A 17,157-nucleotide genomic window follows, 5' to 3' on the forward strand; every position below is an offset into this window, starting at 1 on the left:
AAAAATCGAGTGTCTGTATACCTCTCAGCACTGTTTTAAACACAGCTAACTTTTCCATTCACTCCACCCCCTCCCTTCTGGGTTTCTTCTTAAGCCACGCCCCCAAAACACATGAACGCGCGAATTACCTCAGACAAGCGGAGAGGAAGGAGCGCGGTGCATGTAATAACATCAAGTCACAATCACATGTAATAATACACCTAACTTTATCACTAGGAATATAAACAGATGGCTTTTATAAACGGATGGCTTTTAGTACTCACTATTAAGCCAGTGTTTTGCATGGAAGAGTTTCTGTGATGAAAGCATTGTTGACTCTGACGAGGACTACACTCCGGAGACAATACCGCTACCGCATCATCGACTCGAGGAAAAGCCACGCGATATTTCCTCTCGTTTGATTGCTTCATTTATTCCTTTTTTGCCTTCGCTGACTGGATATGCAGGTACTGTAAGATGTGAATGCAGTTTCTGTGAGTTGTGAATGCTATTTCTCTGCTGTACTGTTGCTCTTCCTATTGCCTCGTGCACGTTCAAATCAATCGGGTGTGCGCATGTCTGGGCAGATCCCATAGCAACGGGTGGAGCCATGGTCGCGAGAGAGAGTGATATTTGAGCAAGCTAATCATATGTTTCGTCCCGGATGGAAATAATTAACTGTGTTTAACACAGTCGTGAGAGGTCTACAGACACTCGAGTTTTGTACTCTCTTTTTTAGAGTGCTTACATTTTGATTATGCATTTGTATATAGGGACGGTTTGGACGAACTTGTAGAGAAGTTTTTTGGATAATTCCTGCCTACCCTGCCTTTAAATGGTTTGAGTTAAGTTAACTGCTAAAAGCATATACTTGTCAGCAAAGGTAACGTTGATGCACCCTCATCTGGACAGACATCTCTTTGGAGCCCTTTGGAAATATAAAAGTACATAAGTATTTGGCATAATACTAATACACATATACAGATACACACACACAAGACAAATCAAATGACAAAGTTGTACATTTTAGAAAGTTCACTTTAACTGTACAAAGATACAACAATATATTATCAAAGAACTTCATAATGTCTTCATAACTTCTTACTTGATTTTGTGTGTTGATGTCCTCAGAGTCTCTGTGACGTTCTGCAGCTGCATTACAGTAGACTACTTCAACATAGTTGTCTATCAAACACAGAATAAAAATAGAATCACATACATCATAACACATCTATTTACTATTTTACCTCTTTGATTTAATAATTTCATTATTAAACTTACATCATTTTGGCCAGATTGCAGTGACATCAATTTCTTCAGTGTCTGGATCAGTCTGATGTTTTAGCTTCCACTGTTACTTCATTATATTTCTCTGTCAAACACAGAATTAAAAATTAAAATCACATACATCATAACACATCTGTTTACTATTTAACCTGTTTGATTTTTAAAATTGAATGAATAAACTTACATCATCTTTACCCAGAAACCTCTTCAGCGTCCACAAAGTTGACCACAGTGTACATGACCTCTGTAAACACAAACATGGATAGACTTCATATTTAAAAAGATGAAGAACAGCAAACATATTATGTTAAAAATATATTATGAATCCAAGCTTCTTTACAATTAGCATCTAGGTTCTCTCAAAGTGAAGCTGGCTTTGTTACAAATCAATATAAAGCTATTAAAACCGTCTTGAAAAATAAGCAGCATCTACCCGAACTAAAGCAATGAGCTTTTAAACAACAAAAGATCGTCTGTGTATCATTTAAAATAGCAGAGACACACTTGCTAGCTGCTAACATTTCCAACACACAAGTTACTGTTTTGTTTGTTTTAAACAAAGAACGTCTCATCTTGGCTTCTTTAAAGTTTTGTTTTTAAAAAACTTAAACATCAAATTGATTCTTTTAACAGCCCGGTTTGAATGTTACTTCGCGTATTTTTAACCTCATGTCTACCGCTGTGTACCATGTATACCCTTAATGTTTTACTGTTTGTGCTTTAAATTCAAAAGTTCTAGTATAAAGACAAAAACGAATCATAGTAAATAACATAATATGAACAAATAGGCATCCGATCAGCGCGATGCAGACAAATTAATTAAATCAAACTTACCTTACTGTTGATGAGCAAACAAACAAAGACAGCGAGTAGTCCAGGCTGTAACGGTTCGCGAGTTTGAATTTTCCCGTCAAGCCCATAGGTCAAGCAGTCGCACCTGAAGGGTGGGGGCAGATGAGTGGGTGCAGGTGCATTCTGGGAAATGTAGTCCTTTTCTTTGGCGTTGTCACTGCTGTAGCATATGCTGCTGTAGATGTAAACTACGATTTCCAAGGTGCATTGGATGCACTACAATCATTCCAGCCCATGTTTGATTGATCCTCTGCTCGCACTTTATTATATACTTTTATATAATCCGCGTTTTCAAACTATGCATTGTTCTTTATACTTGGTCATTAATAAAAAATATTTCTATAAAGTTAAAAACATTGACAAAACATGTTTAGTTGACAAACATGTTAACAGTTATTTTGAATGATGCTCAGATTTTCTTAAATATAAAATCTTTGTGAATCAGCACTTACTTGATGAAATACAAACTCTTTAAACATGCCTCAGGAATTATCCCTGGGTTTAGTGGATTAACTGCTCATCATTGGAAACATTGAACGTATACCTAAATGAATTCTTACTTAAATATAAGTAAATATAAACTAATGCTGAGTTAAGACATGTAACTTACTAAACTTACTTAATTACAACATGAACTCAAATTAATTTATTGTAAATGAATGCATTAACTAACAATGAAAAACATGTTATGTTAATGATGACTCTTCATTAGTTTATGATAGTATATGCCTTAACTCAGCTTTAGTTCATGTTAAAGTAAAAATACATGTATGTCTATTATCACTGTGATATATGGACCCTTATTATATTATAAAGTCCCCATCTCTTTTATTTAAATTGATTGATTGATTGAAGACAAACATGATAATATGTGGTCTGACTTTGTACAAGCATGCATTATCATATGCTAACAGTTACCTCCTCAGATAGACTACACATGATTGGTGCCCGAACATTTTCCTTACAAGGGCCAAACCTGACTGAGGGCCGTGGGCCAAAAGTAAATGGTGTTGTGTTATATTAAAATTAAAGTTGCTCTGATAACCCCTAATTTATAATTTTCTAATATTTTAAAAATAAATAAGCAAACATTACTCTGTTTATGCATAACTAATGCAGTTTTATTTTCCAATGCTTTTTGTAAAAAAAAAAGAAATCATTTTGCCAATCAATTTTAAAGTTCCTTTTCTCTGTGTGCCACTGCCAAAACCTCTTCATTTTTAGTACCCGAGTTCATTAAGTTTTGTGATGCATTTTATACACCTTCAAGTATGCATGAAACATAAAAAAAATCACTTTAATCCCTTGCATTTAATATTAATTTACATTTTTGTAATGTAAAAATACAACAAAAAATAATACATTTTAGAAAATGTTTAATTAAAAATATGAACATCTGCGTCAATGACTTTTATTCTTTTTCCTTATCTCACGTGGCATGATGGGCCAAATTAAAGATCTATTGTGGGCCAACTTTGGGCACCTCTGGATTAGAAGTACAGTAGCTGACAGGTATCTGCAGATATGTTTACCCAAGTTTGTCAGTCAGTATCACCGAACATGTTTTGCATTCACATGTGAAAGACTGTTTTTTAGATTATGGACCTGTCTATTGATATTTTTGTTTCTATTTTAAAAGATTTAATGAAATGTCAGGGTAGAATATAATAACAATAGAAACAGTGAACTTCAAATCATGAGACATCAGCAAAATCAAGCAGCTTTACATTTCACTGACTAATTTATCAACATCGTAGCTAGCAAAAATGTGTTACATGATGTCATTTGAACGGCTTCTTTTAAACGATGTATGCAGCATTGAGAGAAACGTGCACAATATTCTGACCTAGGGCAGTTGGAGACATGTGTTCAAAGTGTTGGAAATATATATTCTGAAATAACATTTGTTGCATTTCTCTTGAGTCAGAGACATAATTTTCACACATTCAAATTGTAATTGTGTCCATTGAATTTTAGTTATTTTGAATGATGCTAAGTTTCTTAAATAGACTAATTAAATTCTATTAATAATAAACGTATTTAGAAAACAGTTTTTATGTACCACAATACTGTATGTGCTGTCTTAAAGAGACATGGTTAATCCCCACCCCACTCAGCTCTGAAAACAAAGAAGACACCCCTACCTGTGGGTCATTAACATATAAAAAGCCCTTCACACCTCACACCCACCTCTCCTCACAGGATTCCTGGAAACTTCCACCAGTTCCTATATACATCCACAAACGTAAAGTTTCTGGATGTTTCACAAGTTTACTTTGGTGTATTACCTTTCCAAGCACTCTGCCTCAAAAATCTGGCAAACCTAAAGTTTAGCAGGGATTTCCCATCCCGTATTTGTCCGTATACTGCTCTTTTCATGCAGTGCTGGTGACTTCTTTTTTTTTGTGAGCACTCGATGCGAAGTTTGTCACAACATGTATATAGCCCGTCATTTGTGTGGTTCCCAATTTCAAAATATGTGTTCTGCGTGTATGTGTTTAGTCAAAACACGTGATGCACATACACGCAGAACACATATTTTGAAATTGCAACCCTCGGATGAGCAGTCACGAGCCGCCACTGCTACATTACATTGTACTGCTTTGAATGTAGTTTTCATTGTTGCTTTTATTTTGTTTTATTTTACTCTAATATTGCTTTCTCTGTCTGTATATTTATGAGTTTAAATAGTGTTGTTTATGTATGCAACTTTTAATATTTGTGTATTATATTATTTTGTGATTGTGGATTGTTCAGGTTTTTTTTAAATAAACGTTTCAAACTCAATTCAAGTTTTTATTTTTTTAAGGGTTTTGGGGATGTATAGTAATATATAGTGTGGGGGGGGGGGGGTGGTAGTCTATCTGCATAGCAGGCAAATAACCAATCAAGTCACTAAGCTATGAGGGCTTGGGTTGGGCTTAAAACAAAGTGTAACCAATCAAATCATCTCAACTGGAAAGTTTCAAAGTTGTGTCCCAATAGTTGTCAGAGTTTTGGGAGGGGGTTTTAAAAGCAACCAATCAGTGTTGAGATTAAACACCAATGGGGACACTAGTATTGTGCAAAGGTGTGAAATTCCAGTACCTCTGTAGGTGTGAAAGTGGCCCCTGCCAAAATCTTCAATGGGATTACTTGCCATGGCAACAAATGGCTGCTTATTCCACGGGGATATCCCCTCAGCAAGATACATCCGAATTGGTATCATTCAACCCAGTCTCACCCCATGGCGTCAATATTTGACGACACTTGACCATGCGTCAATATGTTGACGCGGAGGGTATACCTTTCGCGTCATTTTTTGACGAACTGGGGACCTCAACACCACTAAGTCCGTTGCATTCTCTTTCCTATTTTCTTACCATTTTCTACCATTTTCGCGTCGGTTTAGGGTCAGATTTACATAATGACATCACTACCCAAACCTTTCCCTAACCCCAATGCCAGGCGACAACTGTTTAATTTCGCGTACCTAATAGTATTGAAGTCCCCAGTTCGTCAAAAAATGACGCGAAAGGTATACCCTCCGCGTCAACATATTGACGCATGGTCAAGTGTCGTCAAATATTGACGCCATGGGTGTGAGACCGTGTTACATCATTACGGGAGTTTCCTAACTTGGTGGAATTAGTAGTTTACCCTCAGTGGAACTAGTAGATACTTCCGAAAATCAGTGGTGTTTACTGGAGTTTCCTAGTACGGATACACCTCTTTTCATGCAGTGTTAGGTGGGAGGTAATACCCTAAATCTCTTTATTAGATAAATGAGAATGCAGTACTACCTATAATAATAATAACATTAATAATATAATGGTTACACTTTATAATAAGGGTCCATGAATCATAATGAACTTATTTTTACTTCAGCCTGAACTAATGCTGAGTAATGCATGTATTAATTATAAATTAATAAGGATTCGTCATTAAGTACAACATAACATGTTTTTTAGTTGTTAGTTAATGAATTAATAAACAATGAATTTATGTGTTGAGTTATGTTATAGTTAATGATGACTCATTATTAGTTTATAACTAGTACATGCTCAGCATTACTTCATATTTCAGTGAGAATTCATTTACATCAGTTCATGATTCATGGATCCTTATTATAAAATGTTACCAATATAATTACAGTAATGTGATGATTTATTTTCCAAAGATTAAAGCCTTTATCGAGCCTAGGAGTTTGGATAGTGATAATAAATAGTGTTATTGTAGTAACTCTTTTAGATACTATAGTCTGTTTTAGAAAATAGGTTCTTAATACTGCTGACAAGAGATGTTTGGGTTAAAAAATATTTTGTCTGTAATGCTGCTCAGTTTTTGTTTATTTTAATTTTTAAATATATTTAAACAATGCTTAGAAAGCATTTGTGTATAATTTGATCTAGACAGAAATCTGAAAACTTGAGAGAATGACCTGCCCAAAATTCATTAAAACAACTATTTCATATGCTGAAGTGATTTTCTTTTTCATTTATTATTAGTAAGAATATGTAAAACGTAACTTTAACTGATTAAAAAAGCTGAATAATAGTTCAAAACGCACTGATTAGTCATCAAAATAATCGATGATCAGTTGATGGTCTAATAATCGATAGATTATTCGATTATCAAAATAATAGTTTATTGCAGCCCTAATTAAAAATTATAATAATGCATAATGCTATTGTGAATTCACAAACACTGATTGATTCAACTAAATAAATATATGCAGTGTCAATTTCAGTTAGAATAACGTATAGCTAATGATGAAATCTTTTATATTAGTAACTATGAATATGAAAAAGCAGCCATTTTGAAACAAAGCATTACCAAATTCTCTCAACTTAAGCACTTATTAATATTATACTGTTTATCTGTAAAGATTTACTTGACATGATATTTTGTAGTGATTCGGAGTCAGCGGAGAAGAGGACCAAATCCTCTGAAAGATGCAGAAATCCATGAACAAAAGGGCAAGGACAAAGACAACATAACCAGAAAATATATTAATCCCATCAAAGGTAAGTTTTTCTTTGTGTGTGTGTTGGCCATAAATAGGGCTGTGCAAAAATATCGATACAGCTAACTATCGTGATGTCTCAGAAGTTAGAGGGAGTGAGAAAATGGCAGAAAATTTAAAAATACCTGCAGCTTTCAAAGAGCTGTTCAGCTTGAAAAAGTATTGCAATGTATCGCAACATGCAACGTATTGTATTGTATCGTGATACGTATCGTATGCCATATACGGCCATTCAGCCAATGTCTCAGAAGTTAGGGAGTGAGAAAATGGCAGAAAATTTAAAAATACCTGCAGCTTTCAAAGAGCTGTTCAGCTTGAAAAAGTATTGCAATGTATCGCAACATGCAACGTATTGTATTGTATCGTGATACGTATCGTATCATGACCCATGTACAGTGTTGTATAAAGTACTAGAAAGCAGTACTTGAGTAAAAGTACAAGTATTGTACTAGAAAAAGACTTTGGTAGAAGTGAAAGTTGACTTTTAAAATATTACTTAAGTAAAAGTCTTAAAGTATCTGATATAAACTGTACTTAAGTATCAAAAGTAATTTTCTGATATTTAATGTACTTAAGTATTTGAAGTAAAAGTAAAAAGTTTTTTTTTTTAAACCAAGCAGTTAGAACTTTGATTGTGAACTTTATTGTGGCTTTCTTATGGTAAAGCATATTCAGGGTTCCCATTATCTTCTTAATCTCAATCATCAAATAAAAATCTGTCTTTTTTTCAGCACTTTTTAGGCACAATTCTCTTAAGTTCAAAGAGCAAACAGCATATTTTTAGAGCTGACATCAAATAAAAAAGCAGAAATTTCACTTTTGTATGAACTTAAGGTAAAAATGAAAAATACATTATAACTTATTTCTTTCAAAACATGAGCATATTTTTGAAAAAAGTGGAGTATCCCTTTAAGTTAGCTGCTCTACTAAGAAAAAAATGCCAACTCGTTGTGTGGCAATGAAAGCACTGTGACTTTGATACAATGCAAGCATACATTCACAATGTATAACATTAGCACAACATTATCCTATAACCACTGAGTTTTAAGTTAATTAACATAAAAGGAAATCTCAAGTTTGACAAAACGTATGATGCTTTTAAAGACGTGAATATAGTCCTTAACACTTTCTTTCTAACCTGCCACTGATTAACATGTTTTTAACAAATATTTCTCAATCTAACATTAGCCTACCGGAGGGAATATTTGGCTGGCAGTTATGCTATAATGTTACCATAAACAGTTAACGTTAAGCGTGTTTCAGTTGAGAGTTCTCTGTGAATTAAATAAATCCATGGGAAATCAGCGGTGTAATGTTAACGTTTATTAAACATGCGCCTGGCCATCACATTAGACAGATAATTATCTAATACGGCTTATGATAACTAATGTTTAATCACATTGACATTGTGGCTTTACTTAATAACTATTATTTTAACGTACCTTGATGTGATTCTTCAGGTTGGACGGGGAGTTTTTAAATGACAAAATGTAAGTGATTTTCGCTAGGCATAAGAGGCACTTTATTCGGTAATCGGGAATCTTTAATTCCAATGTGCAAAAACATTTCTTACAAATACGGCCACGGATGTATAACGTTAGCTTTCTCACCCTGTTCATCGTCGGGGTGGTCGTTTACTAGGGATGCTCCGATCGATCGGCCGCAGATCGGTATCGGCCGATAATGGCATTAAATGACTCGATTGGTCCTCGTTAAATTTGCCGATCTCGTGAACCGATCTTTCTGTTTACTTTTGTCTGTCATGATATGGCTCCTCAATGCGGCTGCACGTAGAGACAATTTTTACGCACTGAGAGCATTTTTATAACCCGTGGCTGATGAGCGACGTGTAGATTTGCATTTCTCTCTTTACCTTTACAGAGATATGTGTATTTTCTATGAGGACGCGGTCCGGTCCTAACATCGCGACCCGTCTTCACATCCCCATCAAACAGCGTATACAACACATATCTATCGCAGACAATTGCATCCTCATGTCAAAAGTTTATTATTTGCATGTGTTTTAAAGTTTTGAGCGTTTAAACTTTAATTTTCCTCACAGCTGCTCTCGTCTGCATACACCCGCCGCGCGCACACACAGCAGCCTGTCATCAGTGCACGTGAACAGAGCGATCTCTGTCAAGTCTTAAAGCTACAGTAACCTAATTCATCTCTCAATAAAATCACTCTCTGCTCTTCACTAAAGAACTGTTGTACTTCATACGAATGCGTGTATATTTAATTCATACAGTAAAGACTGTTAACTGTTTTATTTTCATTAGTTTTTACAGACATAAGCCTTTTTAAAGGCATATTAAATTTATCTTTGCAGAAGAAATATTTGTTGTGCTAATTTATTTGATTCTCTATGTAAGGACTAATTGACGACGGGCCATTGAATTATAAGAAAATAATGCACACCAAGGTGGTAATGCGGCACGACGCGAAGCGGAGCACATTCCGCAGGTGTGCATTATTTTCAAATAATTCAAAGGACCGGAGTCAATTATTCCGCTTATACCACGGTTACCACAAACATTGCTCTGGTGCCTATTTTTAAGACATTTGAAAAGTTAGGTGTGCGGTTTACAGAAAAATAATCAACACCCATAGAACACTTCTCAGCCAATCAGAATGCAGCATTCAACAGACCCGTGGTATAATAAAACAATAATATACCTAATTACTGCAAGTAATATAACAAAGACAACATCTGTGGTTTTACTTTATCTAGAAATTTTTTTAAAAGTTACAATCATCAAAGAGCTTGCATATCAGCTTGAAAAATCGGTATCGGCATTGGTATCGGCCGATCACGAAGACAACAAATCGGTGATCGGTATCGGCCTGCAAAAATCCTGATCGGAGCATCCCTATCGTTTACGATAACGGGAGGTCCTCCAGTAGGTGCTTTCGTTGCACTTACAGTTGTGCTTCCTCATCCTTTGGCAACACTACGCTAAAAAAGAGTGTGCGTGAAATAGAGTGTGCGGAGCATGCGTAAATCAATCTAGAAGCACTGATTCGCTAAAACCTCCTTTATTGAGGTCGCACACATTTGTTCTGATTTTATTTTGTAGTAACGAGTAACGAATATGCTTAGTGAAAATATATCGGAGTAAAAGTATACATTTTATCTAGAAAATGTAGTGGGGTAAAAGTGAAAGTAGACATAAATTTAAATAGCGAAGTAAAGTACAGATACGTGAAATTTCTACTTAAGTACAGTAACAAAGTATTTTTACTTTGTTACATTACAACACTGCCCATGTATCATGATACGTATTGTATCGGGAGGCCCTTGCCAATACCCAGCCCTACCCATAAATCTCTCTTACTTCGTTGAGTACTGCTGAGTCAAGTACAATAGTCACATGTGTCCTCATAAACCATGAGTAAACACACACAAGTCTTTTAAAGTTAAAGTCTACCGCTGAGTCACGTACAATAGTCACATGTGTCCTCATAAACCATGAGTAAACAAACACAAGTGTTGTAAAGTTATAGTCTACTGCTGAGTCACGTACAATAGTCACATGTGTCCTCATAAATCATGAGTAAACACACACAAGTGTTGTAAAGTTATAGTCTACTGCTGAGTCACGTACAATAGTCACATGTGTCCTCATAAACCATGAGTAAACACACACAAGTCTTGTAAAGTTATAGTCTACTGCTGAGTCACATCCAATAGTCACATGTGTCCTCATAAACCATGAGTAAACTCACACAAGTGTTGTAAAGTTATAGTCTACTGCTGAGTCAAGTACAATAGTCACATGTGTCCTCATAAACCATGAGTAAACACACACAAGTGTTGTAAAGTTACAGTCTACCGCTGAGTCGCATACAATAGTCACATGTGTCCTCATAAACCATGAGAAAACACACACAAGTGTTGTAAAGTTGTAGTCTACTGCTGAGTCACGTTCAATAGTCACATGTGTCCTCATAAACCATGAGTAAACACACACAAATGTTGTAAAGTTATAGTCTACTGCTGAGTCACGTACAATAGTCACATGTGTCCTCATAAACCATGAGTAAACACACACAAATGTTGTAAAGTTGTAGTCTACCGCTAAGTCAAATTATAGCTCATTTCTGTTTTTTTTCTGTCTTCCAGCTCGTCCATGAGCCTGTCGTTTCAGGAAGTGAAGTCACATCTCCTAAAGAGGTTTGTTAATAATTTTGTCAAATTTGTGTCACACGTGTTATAATTTGATCTGAAGTGAAATTGTAATTCCTACTAAATGTGATTCCGCAGTTAACATGTTAAAACACCTGTGTGTTAACAGTATACGGAAAGGCTTGTGACCTCATAAACCATGAGTAAACACACACGTACAATAGTCACATGTGTCCTCATAAACCATGAGTAAACACACAAGTGTTGTAAAGGAAAAGTCTACCGCTAAGTCACGTACAAAAGTCACATGTGTCCTCATAAACCGCTAAGTCACGTACAAAAGTCACATGTGTCCTCATAAACCATGAGTAAACACACACAAGTCTTGTAAAGTTAAAGTCTACCGCTGAGTCACGTACAATAGTCACATGTGTCCTCATAAACCATGAGTAAACACACACAAGTCTTGTAAAGTTAAAGTCTACCGCTGAGTCACGTTCAATAGTCACATGTGTCCTCATAAACCATGAGTAAACACACACAAATGTTGTAAAGTTGTAGTCTACCGCTAAGTCAAATTATAGCTCATTTCTGTTTTTTTTCTGTCTTCCAGCTCGTCCATGAGCCTGTCGTTTCAGGAAGTGAAGTCACATCTCCTAAAGAGGTTTGTTAATAATTTTGTCAAATTTGTGTCACACGTGTTATAATTTGATCTGAAGTGAAATTGTAATTCCTACTAAATGTGATTCCGCAGTTAACATGTTAAAACACCTGTGTGTTAACAGTATACGGAAAGGCTTGTGACCTCATTAAACCATGAGTAAACACACACGTACAATAGTCACATGTGTCCTCATAAACCTTGAGTAAACACACACGTACAATAGTCACATGTGTCCTCATAAACCATGATTACACACACACAAGTGTTGTAAACTTATAGTCTACCGCTGAGTCAAGTACAATAGTCACATGTGTCCTCATAAACCATGAGTAAACACACACAAGTGTTTTAAATTTATAGTCTACCGCTGAGTCACGTACAATAGTCACATGTGTCCTCATAAACCATGAGTAAACACACACAAGTCTTGTAAAGTTATAGTCTACTGCTGAGTCACGTGCAATAGTCACATGTGTCCTCATAAACCATGAGTAAACACACACAAGTGTTGTAAAGTTATAGTCTACTGCTGAGTCACGTTCAATAGTCACATGTGTCCTCATAAACCATGAGTAAACACACACGTACAATAGTCACATGTGTCGTCATAAACCATGAGTAAACACACACAAGTGTTGTAAAGTTATAGTCTACTGCTAAGTCACGTTCAATAGTCACATGTGTCCTCATAAACCATGAGTACACACACACAAGTGTTGTAAACTTATAGTCTACCGCTGAGTCAAGTACAATAGTCACATGTGTCCTCATAAACCATGAGTAAACACACACAAGTCTTGTAAAGTTATAGTCTACCGCTGAGTCAAGTACAATAGTCACATGTGTCCTCATAAACCATGAGTAAACACACACAAGTCTTGTAAAGTTATAGTCTACTGCTGAGTCACGTACAATAGTCACATGTGTCCTCATAAACCATGAGTAAACACACACAAGTGTTGTAAAGTTATAGTCTACTGCTGAGTCACGTTCAATAGTCACATGTGTCCTCATAAACCATGAGTAAACACACACAAGTCTTGTAAAGTTATAGTCTACCGCTGAGTCAAGTACAATAGTCACGTGTGTCCTCATAAACCATGAGTAAACACACACAAGTGTTGTAAAGATATAGTCTACTGCTGAGTCACGTTCAATAGTCACATGTGTCCTCATAAATCATGAGTAAACACACACAAGTCTTGTAAAGTTATAGTCTACTGCTGAGTCACGTACAATAGTCACGTGTGTCCTCATAAACCATGAGTAAATACACACAAGTGTTGTAAAGTTATAGTCTACTGCTGAGTCAAGTACAATAGTCACATGTGTCCTCATAAATCATGAGTAAACACACACAAGTCTTGTAAAGTTATAGTCTACTGCTGAGTCACGTTCAATAGTCACATGTGTCCTCATAAACCATGAGTAAACAAACACAAGTGTTGTAAAGTTATAGTCTACTGCTAAGTCACGTTCAATAGTCACATGTGTCCTCATAAACCATGAGTAAACACACACAAGTGTTGTAAAGTTATAGTCTACTGCTAAGTCACGTTCAATAGTCACATGTGTCCTCATAAACCATGAGTAAACTCACACAAGTGTTGTAAAGTTATAGTCTACTGCTAAGTCACGTGCAATAGTCACATGTGTCCTCATAAACCATGAGTAAACACACACGTACAATAGTCACATGTGTCCTCATAAACCATGAGTACACACACACAAGTGTTGTAAACTTATAGTCTACCGCTGAGTCAAGTACAATAGTCACATGTGTCCTCATAAACCATGAGTAAACACACACAAGTGTTGTAAAGTTATAGTCTACTGCTAAGTCACGTTCAATAGTCACATGTGTCCTCATAAACCATGAGTAAACTCACACGTACAATAGTCACATGTGTCCTCATAAACCATGAGTACACACACACAAGTGTTGTAAACTTATAGTCTACCGCTGAGTCAAGTACAATAGTCACATGTGTCCTCATAAACCATGAGTAAACACACACACAAGTCTTGTAAAGTTATAGTCTACCGCTGAGTCAAGTACAATAGTCACATGTGTCCTCATAAACCATGAGTAAACACACACAAGTGTTGTAAAGTTATAGTCTACTGCTAAGTCACGTGCAATAGTCACATGTGTCCTCATAAACCATGAGTAAACACACACGTACAATAGTCACATGTGTCCTCATAAACCATGAGTACACACACACAAGTGTTGTAAACTTATAGTCTACCGCTGAGTCAAGTACAATAGTCACATGTGTCCTCATAAACCATGAGTAAACACACACACAAGTCTTGTAAAGTTATAGTCTACCGCTGAGTCAAGTACAATAGTCACATGTGTCCTCATAAACCATGAGTAAACACACACAAGTGTTGTAAAGTTATAGTCTACTGCTGAGTCAAGTACAATAGTCACATGTGTCCTCATAAATCATGAGTAAACACACACAAGTCTTGTAAAGTTATAGTCTACCGCTGAGTCAAGTACAATAGTCACATGTGTCCTCATAAATCATGAGTAAACACACACAAGTCTTGTAAAGTTATAGTCTACTGCTGAGTCAAGTACAATAGTCACATGTGTCCTCATAAATCATGAGTAAACACACACAAGTGTTGTAAAGTTATAGTCTACTGCTAAGTCACGTACAATAGTCACGTGTGTCCTCATAAACCATGAGTAAACACACACAAGTCTTGTAAACTTATAGTCTACCGCTGAGTCAAGTACAATAGTCACATGTGTCCTCATAAACCATGAGTAAACACACACAAGTGTTGTAAAGTTATAGTCTACTGCTGAGTCAAGTACAATAGTCACATGTGTCCTCATAAACCATGAGTAAACAAACACAAGTGTTGTAAAGTTATAGTCTACTGCTGAGTCAAGTACAATAGTCACATGTGTCCTCATAAATCATGAGTAAACACACACAAGTCTTGTAAAGTTATAGTCTACTGCTGAGTCACGTACAATAGTCACGTGTGTCCTCATAAACCATGAGTAAACACACACAAGTGTTGTAAAGTTATAGTCTACTGCTGAGTCACGTTCAATAGTCACATGTGTCCTCATAAACCATGAGTAAACAAACACAAGTGTTGTAAAGTTATAGTCTACTGCTAAGTCACGTTCAATAGTCACATGTGTCCTCATAAACCATGAGTAAACACACACGTACAATAGTCACATGTGTCCTCATAAACCATGAGTACACACACACAAGTGTTGTAAACTTATAGTCTACCGCTGAGTCAAGTACAATAGTCACATATGTCCTCATAAACCATGAGTAAACAAACACACAAGTCTTGTAAAGTTATAGTCTACCGCTGAGTCAAGTACAATAGTCACATGTGTCCTCATAAACCATGAGTAAACACACACACAAGTCTTGTAAAGTTATAGTCTACCGCTGAGTCAAGTACAATAGTCACATGTGTCCTCATAAACCATGAGTAAACACACACAAATGTTGTAAAGTTGTAGTCTACCGCTAAGTCAAATTATAGCTCATTTCTGTTTTTTTTCTGTCTTCCAGCTCGTCCATGAGCCTGTCGTTTCAGGAAGTGAAGTCACATCTCCTAAAGAGGTTTGTTAATAATTTTGTCAAATTTGTGTCACACGTGTTATAATTTGATCTGAAGTGAAATTGTAATTCCTACTAAATGTGATTCCGCAGTTAACATGTTAAAACACCTGTGTGTTAACAGTATACGGAAAGGCTTGTGACCTCATAAACCATGAGTAAACACACACGTACAATAGTCACATGTGTCCTCATAAACCATGAGTAAACACACAAGTGTTGTAAAGGAAAAGTCTACCGCTAAGTCACGTACAAAAGTCACATGTGTCCTCATAAACCGCTAAGTCACGTACAAAAGTCACATGTGTCCTCATAAACCATGAGTAAACACACACAAGTGTTGTAAAGTTAAAGTCTACCGCTGAGTCACGTACAATAGTCACATGTGTCCTCATAAACCATGAGTAAACACACACAAGTCTTGTAAAGGTAAAGTCTACCGCTGAGTCGCATACAATAGTCACATGTGTCCTCATAAACCATGAGTAAACACACACAAGAGTTGTAAAGGTAAAGTCTACAGCTGATTCATGTACAATAGTCAAATGTGTCCTCATAAACCATGAGTAAACACACACAAGTGTTGTAAAGGAAAAGTCTACCGCTAAGTCACGTACAAAAGTCACATGTGTCCTCATAAACCATGAGTAAACACACAGAAGTGTTGTAAACTTATTGGGGCAGTTTCCCGGACCAGGATTAGCTTAATCCAGGACTAGGTCTTAGTTTAATTAGGAAATATAAGTAGTTTAACAAACATGCCTTACTAAAAACATTACCTGTGTGCATTTTGAGGTAAAACAAAGGGCCCTGATATATTTGAAGATATGTAAGTGCAAGTTGTTTTCAGTTTGGAGAGCTCTTAAAAGTGTTTAAGTCTAGGACTAGTCTAATCCCTGTCCGCGAAACCGCCCAATAGTCTACTGCTGAGTCACGTACAATAGTCACATGTGTCCTCATAAACCATGAGTAAACACACACAAGTCTTGTAAAGTTATAGTCTACTTGCTGAGTCATGTACAATAGTCAAATGTGTCCTCATAAACCATGAGGAAACACACACAAGTGTTGTAAACTTATAGGGCCGGTTTCCCGGACAGGGATTAGACTAGTCCTAGACTAAAACATTTTTAAGAGCTGTCCAAACTGAAAACAACTTGCACTGACATTACTTAAAATACATCAGTGCCTTTTGTTTTCCTCAAAATGCACACAGGTAATGTTTTTAGTAAGGCATGTTTGTTAAAACTAGTTATATTTCCTAATTAAACTAAGGCCTAGTCCTGGATTAAGCTAATCCCTGTCTGGGAAACCACCCCATAGTCTACCGCTGAGTCACATTATAGCTCATTTCTCTTTTTTTCTGTCTTCCAGGTTGTCCATGAGCCTGTCGTTTCAGGAAGTGAAGTCACATCTCCTAAAGAGGTTTGTTAATAATTTTGTCAAATTTGTGTCACACGTGTTATAATTTGATCTGAAGTGAAATTTCTAATTCCTACTAAATGTGATTCTGCAGTTAACATCCTAAAACACCTGTGTGTTAACAGTATACGGAAAGGCTTGTGTCTTCATAAACCATGAGTAAACACACACGTACAATAGTCACATGTGTCCTCATAAACCAGGA

General features: G+C 36.2%; 1 long non-coding RNA gene across 2 annotated transcripts; it reads right to left on the bottom strand.

Moving 5' to 3' along the window:
• Positions 1–810: 810 nt before the first annotated feature.
• On the bottom strand, positions 811–2,573 carry LOC129419354 (uncharacterized). Of its 2 annotated transcripts, XR_012373114.1 has the most exons (5): positions 2,101–2,573; positions 1,451–1,510; positions 1,261–1,351; positions 1,085–1,164; positions 811–907 (listed from the first exon to the last, which is right to left on the bottom strand). It is a non-coding gene; the product is annotated as an uncharacterized lncRNA (long non-coding RNA). The 2 variants fall into 2 exon arrangements; XR_012373115.1 differs by lacking the exon at positions 1,085–1,164 and having other exon boundaries at positions 865–907; positions 2,101–2,566.
• Between the last annotated feature and the right edge of the window lie 14,584 nt (positions 2,574–17,157).

This window comes from Misgurnus anguillicaudatus, chromosome 14, assembly GCF_027580225.2.
Source record: "Misgurnus anguillicaudatus chromosome 14, ASM2758022v2, whole genome shotgun sequence".
Lineage (NCBI taxonomy): Eukaryota > Metazoa > Chordata > Actinopteri > Cypriniformes > Cobitidae > Misgurnus > Misgurnus anguillicaudatus.